General features: G+C 34.2%; 2 non-coding genes across 2 annotated transcripts; both read right to left on the minus strand.

Moving 5' to 3' along the window:
- Positions 1 to 9,666: 9,666 nt before the first annotated feature.
- TRNAR-UCG (transfer RNA arginine (anticodon UCG)) lies at positions 9,667 to 9,740 on the minus strand. Its single transcript has one exon. It is a non-coding gene; the product is annotated as a tRNA-Arg (tRNA).
- A 3,563-nt stretch (positions 9,741 to 13,303) lies between these two features.
- On the minus strand, positions 13,304 to 13,377 carry TRNAR-UCG (transfer RNA arginine (anticodon UCG)). Its single transcript has one exon. It is a non-coding gene; the product is annotated as a tRNA-Arg (tRNA).
- Positions 13,378 to 16,911: the final 3,534 nt, after the last annotated feature.

Here is a 16,911-nt window from a genome sequence, read left to right on the forward strand (position 1 = left end):
AAACTAGATAATGGAATTAGCGATTTTTATAACGGACAAATAGGGCAAAGGAAAAAGTGCTTCAATCGAGTGATATGTGGGTGTATGTAGGACAGGAAAGAGAGGAATGAAGAAAGAAAAATAAAGAGAGAAAGAAGAAAAGAAGAAAAGAGAGAGAGAGAGAATAGCAAGTTTTAAAAATTAAATGAACAGTTAAGGACACTTTGGTCTGTAAGTATTATAACTTTTGAAAGGTCAAAATATATGCAAAGCCTTCAAAAAAAAAAAAAAAGATATATGTAAAAAGTTTTTGAAACTAAAGGAAGTAGTTTCCTCAAACGTAAGTAATTATCCTTAAAATTATATATGGACCTTAATTTCCTTTTAACCTTACGTCTTTTTCTAAGCCCGTCCCATATAGACTTAATAGGGACGATTTGATTAGGCCCAAGAACAATGCATAGTTACCAGTAATTAAAAATTAACTAAAAAGCTAGTCATTAAAGATCGATAAAATGAGGTTTTTTTGCTTATTTTATCAAGGATGTATGAAATCTGAATACGATCTAGTTTTCTTTATAAGACCATTTGAAATGGAATGGTTTTATTTTATTTTTGTGTAGCATAAATCAATACAATCATCACTTGAAAATTGAAGAGGGTGTTTCACAAAATCAATGTTCTTTCTCACTTGTAGAAATTGTTACATCAGCAAAAAACAAAAGCATGGTGAATTATGTTTTTGTTTTGAAAGACGAAAACAAATTGGTTTCATTTCATGACTTTGAAACCATCAATATTATGCTTGTTAAAATAAAACTAAATATTGTAGTACAAATATTATGTTTTTTTAAACCCCAAAGTTTGGAGGGGCAGTTACCTTTAGAGTACACATTCATGATGGACCCTTGCACCAAACCACAATGAGCTCTCAAATTAACCAACTTAACCCATTCATCACCCACCCAAAGAAAATAAGGGTCCGTTTGGTTTACAGGCGGAATTGGAATTGAAATCCTCCAAAATTGGAATTGGAATGGTCTATTCCCATAATCTGTTTGGTTCAAACAGGAATGGGAATGAGAATTGAAACCAGCAGGAATGATATTTCATTCCCAAAAGAGGGATAAGGAATGACCATTTCCTCAAATGGGGGAATGCCATTCTAGCAAGAATGAGAATGGGATTCTGATTCCGCCTAACCAAACAGATGAAATCGGAATAGCCCATTTTGATTACGATTCCAGACCCCTATTCTTGCAAACCAAACAAGACCTAAATTACCTTTATTACAAAGCAAAAAAAAAAAAAAAACTTAATCAATACAAAGAAGTGGAATATTAATATAATCGTCACGAATCAGCTGTCTAAAACTAGCTAGTCAGAATGTTGGATTTCCAACATCAATACCTAGGAATGTTGCAAAGAATGTGCTTGATTCTTTTGGAATAGTAAGCAATTGATCAAAAGACGAGAGATTATTTTGTAAGAGTAAGCAATTGAACTAGAACCCATTATTACTCTCCACTCCTATCTCAACAATTCCATGATTGATGCATAAGAGAATACGATCAAGAAGAGTAAGAAACTCCGTCCACAAACAGGTTGCATGGCCATAGAAATTATAGAATGCAAAACAGAGAGCACCAGAATCATTTCTAACAATTATAGTACATACATTACATGATTTATGGAATGTGCATGATATTAGATAAAATATTATTTAAACAAAAAATTCAAGAACATATTTTCTTTTTCAGTTTTGGAAAGAAAAAACACATAGGCAACTAAGAATTAGGGGTATAAACGGAACGAATTCGAATCAGATCAGGTAATATCCGAATTGAAATCCGATTAAAAAATTCGATATTCGAATTTGATTCGAGATCCGATGGATATTGAAAGTTAATATCTGATTAAATATTCAAATATTCTATTCGATTTGAATTCGACTAATTAATTATTTTAGGTAATTAATAAATATATAAAATAAATATTTTATTTATATAAAGTATATAAATATATAAATTATTTATAAAATTTAATTATTATATAAAACATTTAAAAATTTTATATATTATATATAAGAATTAAATAATCGATCAAATTCGGATATTTATCAAATCGAATTAGATCATATCCGAATTCGAATCCAATTAGCTATTCGATATAAATAGGATATCCGAATTCGACCAATTAAATATTCGAATTATCTGAATCCGATTCAATTATGCCAAATCTCAAACTCAAAATTAAATTTTCGAATACCATTAACACCCCTACAAAGAATATATTTTCTGTATCTTTATTTAAAAACCAACTTGTTGATCTCAAACCAGTCTGATCAGTTTGTTGAACACTTAAACTCACAAAAAACACATTGGAAAATAACCCCAGAATGAATTCACTTTAGATGGGTAGGAAACATGAAACGAGTTCATGATTTCATATAACATAACCTAACTCTATTTTTTAAACAGCTGGAAAATGGGTTCATTATCTAGATGGTCAACTTGAGCTTTGAGATCTCCTAATAACAAAAACTTTTCGATTTGTATCCGGCAAGGGAAAACTACAATTAAATTATTCCATCTTATATATGCCATATAAATAAAGATTAGATCCAGATTTACTCAGCATATCATGTGATTTTGAACTTTGTATGGTTTTCGTGTTTGGTGGGAAACCCAATCTCATTGTTTATTTATCTTCCATGGAAGATTCCCCATACCCACGTTTTTGCCTCTTCTTTGTGCAACTCCCCTTAATTGCAATGTAATAATGCACGGTATAAAGTAAATATTCTAATACATTTATATCATGAAGTTCTAGAATCCACACTTAATGATGGATATGATCGAGTTGTTTATTAAATTTCCCTGAACAACAAAGGAATCTTACATGTGACATTAGTTTTCGAACTCAAAACTAGTCTCCGAACATCTCTCTATCTTGTATCCATTACAAACAAGACCTGTTCGTGGGCCGGATAGTCCAATGAACCAGCCTGGCTCAGGTTAATTTTAAGTCGGATTTGGACAGGTGGTCCGAGTCTGAATTTGATTTGATAATATATTATATAATAAAAATATATATATAATATTTTTTTTATTTCTCTTCTCTTTTTTCAAGTAATAATGAGATCTTTCATTATTTTTATTTTAAGTTTTGAGGTCTTTTAATATAAATAAAATAGTTTTTAATTGAATTATAAAATAAAAAATGATTTTTCCAAATTTTTAATTGGGCTTGGGTTTGACCCCAAGCTTCGGGCTTTATATGAAGGCTGGGCTCAGGCTCAAAACCTTGGCCCGATGGTCAGGCCAGGCTCGAGCTTGGGCCTAAGCATATTTTGTTAATGTAGATGCAAAGCCCAGCCCAGCCCAGCCCGTGAATAGGTCTATTTACACGTAAGTTTCATAATATTGAAAGTTTAAAGCCAATTTTGGTGGTGTTTGGCACCATTGCGTTTTGTTAAAAGATACCTATCTGATGGATGTTTTATATCAATCACAAGATCCTTCCAATAATTTGCCAAATAGGTAGGTTGGTGTAGGGAAACTCCCTACTCCCTACCACAGCTATATACAAAACTTGTATTGGAGTTTTAATTATTGAATGTGTCTCCAAACTTTTTGATTCAACAATTTTAAAAGGTACTCGAGGCATATTTTTCAACATGTGGCAAGATCCTTTGAGATGATTTTTTTCTATGAAGGTATTGGAACTTAGGTTGTGTTTGGTCGCAGAGTAAATAAATTTATACTGATGCAAAACTATAATAGTGCAAATGATTTGGGTGCAAATTCTGATTTATTTTTGTTTCAAATTTTATCTTATTTTCTTTGGTTGCATTGCAAATAATGTAAAATAAGATCTGAAGTAGAATAAAGCAAAACCCAAAATAAAATTAAACCAAATTTTGCATTATTTTCATTTGCGCACATGCATTTGTACTAATGCAAATAAAATTGTATTGCAATCAAATGCAGCCTTAGGGTCAATTTGAAAAGAGTAAAATTATAAATATATAGAATGCAAAACCTTGTATTTTGTATTTATACTCTAAATCTTGTATTTGCATTGAACACTTGTATTGGCACTATTACCAAACTAAGCCTTATGGGAGAATAATAGTGTTTCTTAATAAAGAATATTTAAAAACAATATTCATTTTGACATTCTCAACAAATAAATTAATCGTTATTTTGATTATAACTCTATTATTCCAAGTATCAAGCTTCTCATCAATAAATTGTACACCTTGTTGGAATGATATTCAATAGTAAAATAAATTATATTTCTGATTTTCATGGTGTTTGGCCTAGACAATAAACCTTGGCCTAATTTGTTTTGAACTGCAAATCACATCCATTTGCACTGATGCAAAAGTATGCAAAAGTATGTGAGTACATATGAATTGAATGAAAAATTGTGATCTATTTTTACTTTTAAGTTTTACTTCATATTTTTTTATGCAAAAGAAAATAACTACACTCTAGAAAAGTAACAACCTAAAGCATCTTCTAGGAGAATGTAGTCCAAGTCCCACAAACACAATTCAGACACCGCCACCTCTCTGACTCTGAACTGACCTTCTTTAATTTGCTAGCCAGTCGGCAGCTTGAAATAAAATTGTGAGGTTAATGAAGCCTGAGACCAAGGAAATGGGATCTGTTCCTCACATTTGGGCGCTTCATGTGCACATTCATCGTACACTGGGAACATCTCCCATGAAAAATAACTTACAAGTACGGGAAATGTTTTCAATGCATGGTAGGATGTGAGTGTGAGGCATGTGTGAGGCGCCCTTTGTGAGGAGCAGATCCGGTCTCGAGACCAAGACGGTGTTTAGTAGCAATGTAGTTTTTTGGAGAAACAGTGCCAGTTCAGCATTGTAGATGCCTTTAACAAAAAAAAAGAAAGCCTAAAAAAAGTTATTTAGTTGAGCTGTTTATCTGATCTCTCAAAAATTGTGTGAATCATTTATAAAAAAACATCAAATTTGACATTTTTCATTTTCAAAACCGTTTTTTTATTATTTGGCTTATATGGCACTTAATGGCGCTGAGGTGTAAAAAAATCATACAAAACATTTAAAACAGATTTTGTCTCATTTTTCAAGATACAATTGTACAAAACGTTTATTTTATAAACGCCTTCGATACCAAATAACCCCCAAGTCGTCAAAATCATTAGTCTAATTTTAAAGTGCATCCCTAAACCACAAGAACAAGTTGTTATCAATATGTTTTACTTATTTTCAATGCAAAAAAAAAAAAAAAGAAATAAAACATGAAGCAAAAGCACACTCTTTGATTTGCATTCCCATGCTTTTTTTACTGGTACAAATGAAATTGAATTCTGAACAAATGGAATAGTTGAGAAATAGATGAGTCTTGTGAGATAGGGAGACCAATCTATATTGGGATTTAGGCCTACCCAGAGCCGGGCCTAACACATTGATAGACCTACCCTTGACGGGTGAGATTTTTCTGGGCCATATCTAGGCCCAAATACCCAACAAGCCGGACAGAATTAAGCAAAACATTATAGTTTTTGCGCCCAAAATTTAATTCAAGCTGGGTGAGCTAACTTGGCGAAGCCCATATCAGCATACTAACTAATGCATATGTGTATCATCTATCAATGTATAATTGTAAAATATGTACCATTGTATGTATATATGTGCAATATATCCATGTAAATATATGCCTATATTGTAGGGTCAAATTTGCCTTGGCACAGGCACAGGTTTGGCTGGATTTTTTAGGACCAAATTCAAGGTTGTAAAATGACTGAAAACAAGTGATACCAGAAGAGCTTTGATCAATCAAAACCCCTGAATTTTGATGAAGGGAGATGTTATCAATACATGATGGTAGTGTCTTGTAGGTAGGGATGTGAGAAAAATTGTGGATAGGAGATCCAAACTTGATTGATATGGTGGTAAATGTTTTTAATATGCACCAGTAGTGTTCTATGGGTAGAGATGCAGCAGCAAATCCGGGCTCAATTGATGCCGCGATGCAAGCAGCAAATCCGGGCTCAATACATTATACATACAAGAAAAAAGTACTTTTCTTAGATCAAGACGTAGGAGTATGGTTGTTCATCTTTTACACTACTATCAAACTTGGAAGACCCACGACTCACCAGGGAGCCCTCTATGATTAAAATAGATGCAGTTGCTTTTGCATCCCAATTCACTTGGAGAGAGACTGACATGCAACAAGTGAATCCCATAGAACAGAGTTCTATCTCCCAGACATCCCATCTTAATCTAGGAGGGCTTAGGAAGTTAGAAAGATTAAGCTTGAAAACTTCTACATCATCTACAATGTTAGTTGATTTCCTTAGATATTAGAAAAAACCCAGCAGCTCTCCCACCAGATTCAACAAGAATTTTCCTGAAGCCCTTTGACCAGGTGGAAGGAATTGCTCTTGTTGCACCCATAATTTCACTCTAGGATTAGAACTAATGTCTATCACTGCTAAGGTTCCTGCAAGCTTAAGGCATAAGACTAAACCACATCAATATATTAGGGGTGTCAATGGACCAGGTTTGGGCTGGACCTGTTTGAATCAAAATCAATTTAAACAGACCAATTAGACATACTGAATTGTACCTGTTCGATGAAATAAGGCTTTTACTATGTATGCCTCTAACACAATGCCTTTGGCATACGCCTTAGCGTGTTTTGAAGGCACCTAGCCCGGAGACATGCCTCCCGTCTCTCACACCTTTTAAAACACTGATTGTGCCACATTTCTACTCGAAAACAATTCAACACACAAGTAGAGTGCCGATCCAAACCAGATAGGTTTAATTGCCTGGAAATACAGCAAAACATGCATGTTCGGTAGTTAATTTCCTCATGTGGGTATTCTCTTTCTACACTCAACGAAGTTTATGGAGATTAGCTCTAGTGGGTAAAACCTCTTTTAACAGCCCTCCAAATAAATATTTTGATCTGGGGTGGGACAATACACAGCTGCCACCATTGTTTCCAAGCAAGTCCACTAAACAAAGTACTAGTCCTCGTCCTCGAAGAGCAAAGTTAGTTTGTGTCCAACAGCTTTAGTCCAGAAGAGAGGTGGTATATTAATTTTTCACGATGCCGATTATTATATTTTGGCTTTTAAAGCCCAATTGAAGGAAGTAATATCCACTGTTCTCTAAAATACTGGGGCATATTATTTGACGCTTGACTTTAACTTAGATATAAATCTTCAAGTTGTAAGAAATATTTCATCAAAAGAGAATCAGATATATTATCTCTTTTGTAAGAGACACAAAGAATTTGCATCCTATTTGCTTTAAGTATAAAAAATCAATTAATTTGAATTTATTTCCATTTTTTTCTTATGTTCTGGATTTATAAATAAATTTTCTATTGATACCTTCATTGAGCAATTTTGTTAAATAATCGCCAAAAAAGGAGTTAGAGTTGTCAATGGATCGGGTCTACTGGATAAAACTGAATAGATTGAACCGATTATATCAATTCTGCCTTGGTTCTGAGCCTTTTGACCTGATTATAATTGGGTCGGGGCCAGATTTTTCTGCTCGAAACTAATTAAGACTTGAACTGATTATGTAATTAATAATATACAGAGGTTTCATGTTTTTTCTTGTATTTTTTTTATTATAATTCTATGTCTAAAGGGTAAATTTGATAGGCAGAATACAATATAATTTTGCTTAAAACACTTGCTTTTATCAACATTTTTATAGTTTACTAATTATTGTTGGTGAAGGGTTTTTTGGTAGCACCTTATTGTTCGGACTACTTCCAGGTGGTCGATGACTCAAAGGTCGAAGTGGAAGATTTTTGTTGGATGAAGACTTGGATGCCAAGCTGACTAGGCCGAGCTAGGAGGTAAATTGGGTGCCGAGTTGGGTAGCTCTTCAGAGAAACCTGCAAGGAATCAATGTTAGAGGACCTGGGGTGGCTAACCCGGCGAGGTCGCTCCAATGGTTAAGTTAGTACTCTCGTAGTAGATCGCGAGCTAAAAATCAAAAAGTATGAGAGATCTAGAATGTGCTTACTTGCCTCCTCCCTATGTCATTGGGGTTGGTGCCTTTATATAGGCATTGTTTGGTGTGGGCTTCACGCATCGCATCTGAGATTTCCAGGAGGTCGTTTAACTGGTCCAAGATCCTCGGAGGTAACCACCATGCATCAATTCTGCCTTGGTTCTAAGCCTTTTGACCTGATTATAATTGGGTCGGGGCCAGATTTTTCTGCTCCAAACTAATTAAGACTTGAACTGATTATGTAATTAATAATATACAGAGGTTTCATGTTTTTTCTTGTATATTTTTTATTACAATTCTATGTCTAAAGGGTAAATTTGATAGGTAGAATACAATATAATTTTGCTTAAAACACTTGCTTTTATCAACATTTTTATAGTTTACTAATTATTGTTGGTGAAGGGTTTTTTGGTAGCACCTTATTGTTCGGACTACTTCTAGGTGGTCGATGACTCAAAGCTCGAAGTGGAGGATTTTTGTTGGATGAAGACTTGGATGCCAAGCTGACTAGGTCGAGCTAGGGGGTAAATTGGGTGCCGAACTGGGTAGCTCTTCGGAGAAACCTGCAAGGAATCAATGTTAGAGGACCTGGGGTGGCTAACCTGGCGAGGTCGCTCCAATGGTTAAGTTAGTACTCTCGTAGTAGATCGCGGGCTAAAAAAATCAGAAAGTATGAGAGATCTAAAATGTGCTTACTTGCCTCCTCCCTATGTCATTGGGGTTGGTGCCTTTATATAGGCATTGTTTGGTGTGGGCTTCACGCATCGCATCCAAGATTTCCAGGAGGTCGTTTAACTGGTCCAAGATCCTCGGAGGTAACCACCATGCATGTTGACCACCCTCCGAAACGTTCGGTACGTGGGCCAACTTCTGAGAAATGTGGGAGTGTCGAGATATGCATGTCGAATTTATCGACGAGCACGTCTTGCAAGTCGCCACCTGGACCTTAGTCAGGCCGGCACGCCCTTGAGGGAGATCGCTCCTCGCATCGAGGTCACTTCTGCCAATGACAAGGTGCTACAGGTCGGCCTTGGATGAGATGCTTCTAGTCGACCTGAGTTGTGGTCGAGGTTGTCAAGTTGGCAGTGAAGGCAGGTCGCCAAGTCAAGGCGAAGAGAAACCGCGATCTAAGACTCCAAGTCATCGCTTAGGTGGTGTTCATGTGTCATCCAACTATTCCAAAATGCCATGTGTCACAATGTCATTGGAGGGCCAAATTTACCCTCATCAATTGTTATTTTTATTAAGGTTATATTGTCAAAAATGAAATTTCAAATTGTTATTTCATAGGTATTTATAAATGTCGAGTATGATTGGATCGGATCCAATTAATAATTGGTTTGGTTCTATTTTGTAGAACTGATTAATAACCGGCCTGGGAATTGGTCCACCCCATCACAAATTTACCAGACCTGATTCAGTGACAACTCTAAACTCAACATCTATCTCTTAAGCCATGTTTGGTTTGAAGGAAAAGGTAGGGTAAGGAAAGGAAATTTATATAACATTTGTAAAGATTTTCCTACTTCTCTTTTCTTTTCTCTACTTTTCTCCTTCAAAAACATAACCTTAAGGTTCCGGACTGTTGAGAGCACAATCCATTAATTTAAGCTTTAAACTATCAATAAAAATTAAACAGAAAACAACGACCACAATGGGAGTCGAACCCACGACCTTTTGATCCGAAGTCAAACGCGCTAATCCACTGCGCTATGCGGTCATTGATGAGAGTTAATACAACCAAACAATTTAGAATGTAACTGAATTATAAGAAGTCACAAATATTCATTTACATGCTACGTGAAGACGGAAAACAGCGCAAGAAACCGTTTTATGAAGATGTATTTCTTTGTTTCAAAATATTTAATTTTATTCGTTTTTTGGGAAGTTATTTATTTAGGTAATTGTATTTATACATATATATATATATATATATATATTTTTTTTATTTTTTAGGTAAATAAGACAATGACTATTTTAGGTTATGAAAAGTTATTATTAAAAGGGATAATTTGTTTCATTCTATATGTCGTCAAATTTCCTCCTAAGTGGGAAAGTTGTTTACCCATTTTGGAGATATGTATCACTTACCTTACCTGGGTAAGTGACATTTGGGGAAAATAAATTTTCTGTTTACCCCATATAAATCTGAAAAAATAACATAGGTATCTTGGTCAATGAAAACCAAACTCTCACTAGCCATTTTTTCTCATCTCAAAATCCAAAACACGAACAAGCCCTTAGACTAATCTGGCCTAGGGTTTGCAATAGTTCTTTGTTGCAGCTGATAGGGTCTAAACCGGAGCTGATCTGGTCTGCATACCCACACTCGTAGACAAGCATGAACAAAAACAGCATATGTTATAAAAAGAACCAAAATAATATCTAGTCCAGTTAAAATTTCAGAAATAAAACCCCGAAACAAAACACACTAATATGGAACGGAAAAAAAAACCATTGATGGATTGGATAATAATCTTAATTCCAAGCTAATGTTCTATTTATCTTCAAATGTGGGCCGGAATCTGGACATTACTGGCTTGGATTTAAGTATATCCAATTTGATCTGACTTATTAGCAACCTTAATAATGAAAAGTTCAAAGAATTAATATTATTAGATAAAATATCTATTTTTTCCAAAATAAAAACGTAAACATTTTTATTTGGGTAAAACATTTTTATGGGCCTAAATGAAACATTCATTATTGTAAATGAATAAAAATACATGCAAAAATAAAAAAAAATGGTTCAGTTAATGATTTGTTCGTTTCCTCTTAACTTTAAGAAAAAAATTATTGTTCGTTTCCTCTTATTTCTTAAAGTATAATTATACCAATTTTTATTTTCCAATCTATGATTTATTCGATGCTACTAAGCATGAAATCATCGAGGATATATGGGCGTGGGAAATTTTTGGTGAAATCATTGTATGCCAGATTGTTCGCTACAACAGGTTTTTGCAACCCATAGAATGTAGTAAATGGATTAAATTTTGGAAGGCCAAGTTGTACCCGAGGTGTCATTACTCATTTATTCCTATGGAGGTTACTAAATGGGCTGGTGTTTAAGATAATTAAATTAGTGGGGAACTGGGTTAATCGGGATTGTATTCTTTGTGACACAGAGTGAAACAATGGAGCACCTCACCTCTTCTATTGTGCCTTTGCGAAATCTGTATGGTTTGGTGTCTTGGGATGGCGATCAGATGAAGTGCATGGTAGTAATTAAGTGAATGGTTGAAAAAGCAATTAACGAGGGTTTTTTTTTTTTTTTTTTGAAAAGAGGAGTGTACTACACACAACGGGGGTAGTACGTCTCCAAAAATCCGCAAAATAAATAAGAAGAAGGGAAGAGGGAAGGGAGTTGATACAAAAGTGTAGGGAAGGGGTAGAAGGAGAAAGAGTTTCATGAGCAAGTCAATTTGCCACCTGGTTAGTTTCTCTGAAAATATGTTGGTACCAAAGACCTGCTTTGAACAGAACTCTCCTCCTCAAGCAACAAGAGATGATACCTTTCAAATTCTAAGGAACTTCCGCCTTTTTATTGAGGCACGAGATGACCAATAATGAATCACCCTCGATTATAATAGGATATTCTCTATAGTTTGTTGTTTGAGTATGGGCTTCCCATGCAGCTCATGCTTCCACTTGGTTGATAGTATAGGAGTCAAGTTTATATGCTTTAACCGCTAGCACCCACCAAGATGGTCACAAACAATACAAGCTACAGAATATTTTTCATAACTGTTATGAGAGGCATCAAAATTTATTTTAATAGTGCCAAATTTTGGAGCACTCCAACTAATTGGTTTTCACACTTTGTCAATTTGGGAAATGTCTTTATCTTTGCTTCCATCAAGAAACTTCGAAAACATATCAAGAGTCCATTTTGAAATATTATTAAAAGTTTTCGAGTTCTTATTTTTCCAAACAACCCAAAGAACAAAAGCTAGTTTTTCCTTAACTAAATGAATCTTGTTTTCCTTTTTATTGCCGATCCTTGTCCACCAATCACTTAAATTTTCAGTCTCATTTGGTCCCTCCAAGGGAGTGTTTAAGGTAAGCCACAATTGCTTTATGTGGGCACAATTTTTAAAAATATGATCAATATCCTCCGCATCTCCACAAAAGCCACAAGAGCCATCGATGTTATATCCTCTTTTCCTTAGATTACTTTTAGTAAGAAGCCTATTGTTGAGAAGGAAAAAGAGAAAAGTCTTTTATCTTTATGGGATATTTGATGTTCCAAATATTAGCCAGCCAATTAAAAGTACCGTTTGGATTAAGAACAGAAAAACACTTCAAAATAAAAAAGCATTGGATTTAACTTGGGTTGAAAATTTGGGCTTTGACCTTGGATTGGGCTAGGCCCTAATTCATATCCTAATTTTAGGATTAGGCCTAGATTGACCTCAGATCCTTAGGCCTGGTTCAATTCACCCAAATTACCTAATTCCTAATTGTACTAGGAGTAGGATATATAGAAAAAAAAAAAAAAACTAATCCAAAGAATTACTAGCTTAGTTGTAATTGCTACATTAGAATAGTCAATTTTTGTGAGGGTTATTCCATGTAGGATGCAAATTAGGCCAGGTTAGGTTGTTTTGAGATGATCCCAACCCAAACCCAACCCCATCCCTATCCCTAATGGAAACTGAAGTTTTTGGGTTGAACTGACTTCTCTATTTCCTTTTTGCCCTATGTCCTTATTTTCTATTGAGTTTTAGCATTATTATGTGTAAATGGGCATAATTATCATGTTTGTCTAAAATTTTGCCTTCAAATTCAAATTTAAAGTTGTTCACATATATACATACATAAATGTTTATATACACATATATATACATGTATGCATATGCATAAATACATATATGTGAAGTTGGGTGGGCCAAATTCTCACTCCTAATTTGAACTTTGACCTAAGGCTCAATTTGGAAAGAATACACATATATACAAAATACAAGACTTTACACACTACATATTTGTATTTTATATTCCTTCCAAACTGAGCTTAAATTTTCAGACCGGGTTTAGTTTGGGTTTAAGCTAACCCGGCTCAAGTTGCAGTCCTACGTACGTTTATGGATGTAAGAAAATTACCATACCACATTTAATCGTCTTTTTTTTTCTTTATTTTCTTTTTCATGTTTTCACGATATTCCATTTTAATAAAAATCAAATTAAATAAAAATTAGAGACAGCGGGAGTCCGGAGTCGAGTTTAGGGCATAACATATAATTTAAGCATTTAAACTATTAATAAAATTAAATAAAACTAAAAAAGCGACCACAGTGGGAGTCGAACCCACGACCTTTTGATCCGAAGTCAAACGCGCTAATCCACTGCGCTATGCGGTCCTTGATGAAAATCAATACAACTCAACCCTTTAGATATAAATAGAATATACGAAATCACAAAATTTTCATTTACATGCAATGTGAATGAAGACGGAAAACAGAGTAAGAAACTGATTTATGAACCTTATTGTATGTATTTCAGAAGACATGCTACACTTCCTTGTTTCAACATGGTTAGGCTGAATTTGTCATTTTTTATTTTAAGGATTTATCTCTTCTTTGCAGTTAAAATATTTTTATGAATACTGAATTTTTAACATAAAAAAAGAGATAAATCCTTAAAATAAGAAATGCCAAATGCAACCTTAGACTAATCTGGCCTTATTATATAGGTTCTGGACTCTGGAACAGTAGTTCCTTTGTACCAGCTGATGATAGGGTCTGGACCGGAACTGATCCGGTCTGCATACCCACAGTCCCACACTCGTAGACAAACATGAACAAAACAGCATATATATGTTATGCAAAGAACCAGAAATAATACTCAGTCCAGTTAAGTTTTCAGAAATAAAACCCCAAAACAGAAAACAGTGATATGGACCCAAAAATAAATAAAGAAAAAAAAACTGATGGATCAGCTAATAAGCTTAATTCTAAGCTAATGTTCTATTTATCTTCAAATGGGTCTGAATCTGGATATTACACTGGCTTGGATATAGGAATATCCAATTTGATCTGATTTGTTAGCAACCCTAACAATGATGAGTCCAAGGAAATAAAAAAGAAAAACTTTAAACAGTTTTACAGGCCCAGATGAAACATACATTGTTGTAGATGAATTAAAATATACATATGTGACAATACCAAGGAAAATAGAGAGGGTTCAATTAGGATACCACGCGTACAGACATGATTCTGAGAAACTCATAACCAATCAAGCGGTATAAACATGTGGTAACCAATTAGGTGGTGTTAATCAGAATTGATGGAGGATTTTGATTGGTCAAAATTCTTTTGGTATTATAAATTTTTCTAAATAAAAAAAATAAATTTAACTTATATAATATAAAGGTAGGTGTTCATAGGTAATGATAAAGATATAGACTAAGATTATATTATTAAATTTAACTTCTACGACCTATATCAAATGGAGATAAAAGTGTGAGAGTGATGACTTTTAACACCCAAATCTCTCGAAGCCTACACAAACTCGACCCATATCCTTATTTTTAGGATTGGGCCTGGATTGACGTTAGACTGTTAAGTCTGGTCCAATCCACCCAAATTACCTAATTCCTAATTGTACTTGGATTAGGATATATAGAAAAAAACTAGTCCAAAGAATTAAGAAGTATTAGCCTAGGGCCCTAGACCCTAAGGTTGGTAATTGCTACATTAGAAATTTAGAATAGTCAAATTTGTGAGGGTTCATCCATGTAGGACTGCAAATTTGGCCAGGTTACAAACCAAATCCAACATTAACCGTAACAGAACATGAAGTTTTTGGATTGGCTCAACTTCTCTACTTCCTTTTGTTAAATGTCCTTATTTTCTAGACTCAAAGGTTGAGATAAATCCAATTTTATCATTATTATGTGTGAAAGGACATATATAAAAATTTTCCATTGAAATTTAAAATTGTTGATATACATACATATATAAAAACATAAATAAATATTTATGTAATACCTATATACATATATCTATCTACACATATACATATATGTATAAATACTTATACATAAGGTTTAAAATATTGATATGCCCGATACGTCGGTAGGGGCGTATTAGGCATTTCGATACTTATTTTTTTACTTATTTTTTTTATTTTTAAAATTGGTTCAGGGGAGCCGGTCTAAGACCCCCTCCATCCCCTGAACCGGTCTGACCCCTGATACACCCACTGTAGAGGTGTATCGAATGGGTCTCAGAACGATATGTATCAGCCGATACACAGGCCAATACATAACGATACTTTTAACCTTACTAGTTATACATAAATAACTGTTTATATAACATTTATCCATACAAATATAAATTAAAGTTAAATCAGATTTTTGTTGGGTTGGATTGGCCAAAGCCTCAATTCTAACCTCAACTACTTAAACCCAATCCAGTCCTAATTTTTTCATATTGAGTTTAGCCTAACTTTGTTCTTTTCCTTGTATTCACAATATTCCAATTTATGTTTGATTTTAGGCACAACAAAACCAAAGATTTTGAGAATAAATGAAAGATTAAAACAATAAAACTGTATACAATTGTTTCATACTAGAACAAATAATTCAAAGAACTTTATGAGGGTTTGATTTTTTTGGGTTTTTCTCTTATACAAGAAAAGAAAGAGAAGATAGAGTGTGAAATGGTTCCTCCCATTGTTCTCTGATCTGGATTTGGATTAGGATTCGTCAATTGCGTTACACCCAAGAAGAGAAAATTGCAGTTGCATGCAATTGCAGATAATAAGGACACTTGGACAGAGACGAAGATAATTCATTGTGAGGTGGAAGGATATAAAAGGAAAAGGACAAGCAGCTTCTGGCAACAAATCTTTCTGCAGAACACAGAGGCCAATACGTTGATACTGTTAAAGATTTAAAAGAGGGTAGTAAATACTAGTAATGACTAATGAAGGACAACACAACTGGAAATAATAAATATATTTTTTGAGTTTAGGTAGAACGAAGCTATTGAAACACGTGTGTCAAATATCAACCAACCTCTAAATTTAATTGAGTGGGTTTTATACACCTTGTAAAAGATGGTGGTCGCGTTGACGTGAGCCCACTTGTAAGATTCCGCATTCAATGCAACACACATGTCAATGACTTCAAATAGTTTGGAACAATCGGGTTCGGCCATTTTTATACGGCATGGTTCAGTTCATCCCATCTGATCCGACAACCAAAAGGCCTCACAGCTTATCATTGATTTTCTATAGAATACCATCAGGTACCAAACTCAAATTAATAATGGATTTATTACCACAATAACTTAATTATGGGTTAATTTTGTCATCCGTGAGGCTGTGCCTGTTACCCATTTTCTTATTGAGTCGAAAATGGGTCTATCCTGATCTAGCCCGGACCGGCCCGACCAATTTTCAGATAAAAAACCACGGGTATTCAGCAAATTTAACTACTTTTAATTGGAATGAGGTGAGTGCACGTGCCATGCATGTACATCCTTTAGTGGTGTAACAGCCAACAACTTTTATGTATTAATAAATTTTCTTCATTAACAGCATTACATTATTTATTTATTTATTTATTTATCTATTTATATTATATATAACAGATACTTGCTTTGATTTTGGTATTACCGTATATGTCATAAAAATTAAATGCAATGTCATATTACCATCCAGGTAACTGGTTTTATTTCACCCTCAATCCGGTCAGTCCTTGACTAAAATCCGTTGATTTGATTAGCAATTCATTGACTTGGGTGGTCGAACTGTCGTCGACCTATTCAACAATTTTAACTGTTTGCTATTTTAATTATTTTTTTACTTTTTAATTTTTTAGTTGAAACGAACCGTCTGTTTGAACTGAACGGCCGAACAGTCAACCAAGAAACCATTGGACAAAACGG

The sequence above is a fragment of the Nelumbo nucifera genome, chromosome 3 (assembly GCF_055504915.1).
Source record: "Nelumbo nucifera cultivar China Antique chromosome 3, China Antique-T2T, whole genome shotgun sequence".
NCBI classification, from domain to species: Eukaryota; Viridiplantae; Streptophyta; class Magnoliopsida; order Proteales; family Nelumbonaceae; genus Nelumbo; species Nelumbo nucifera.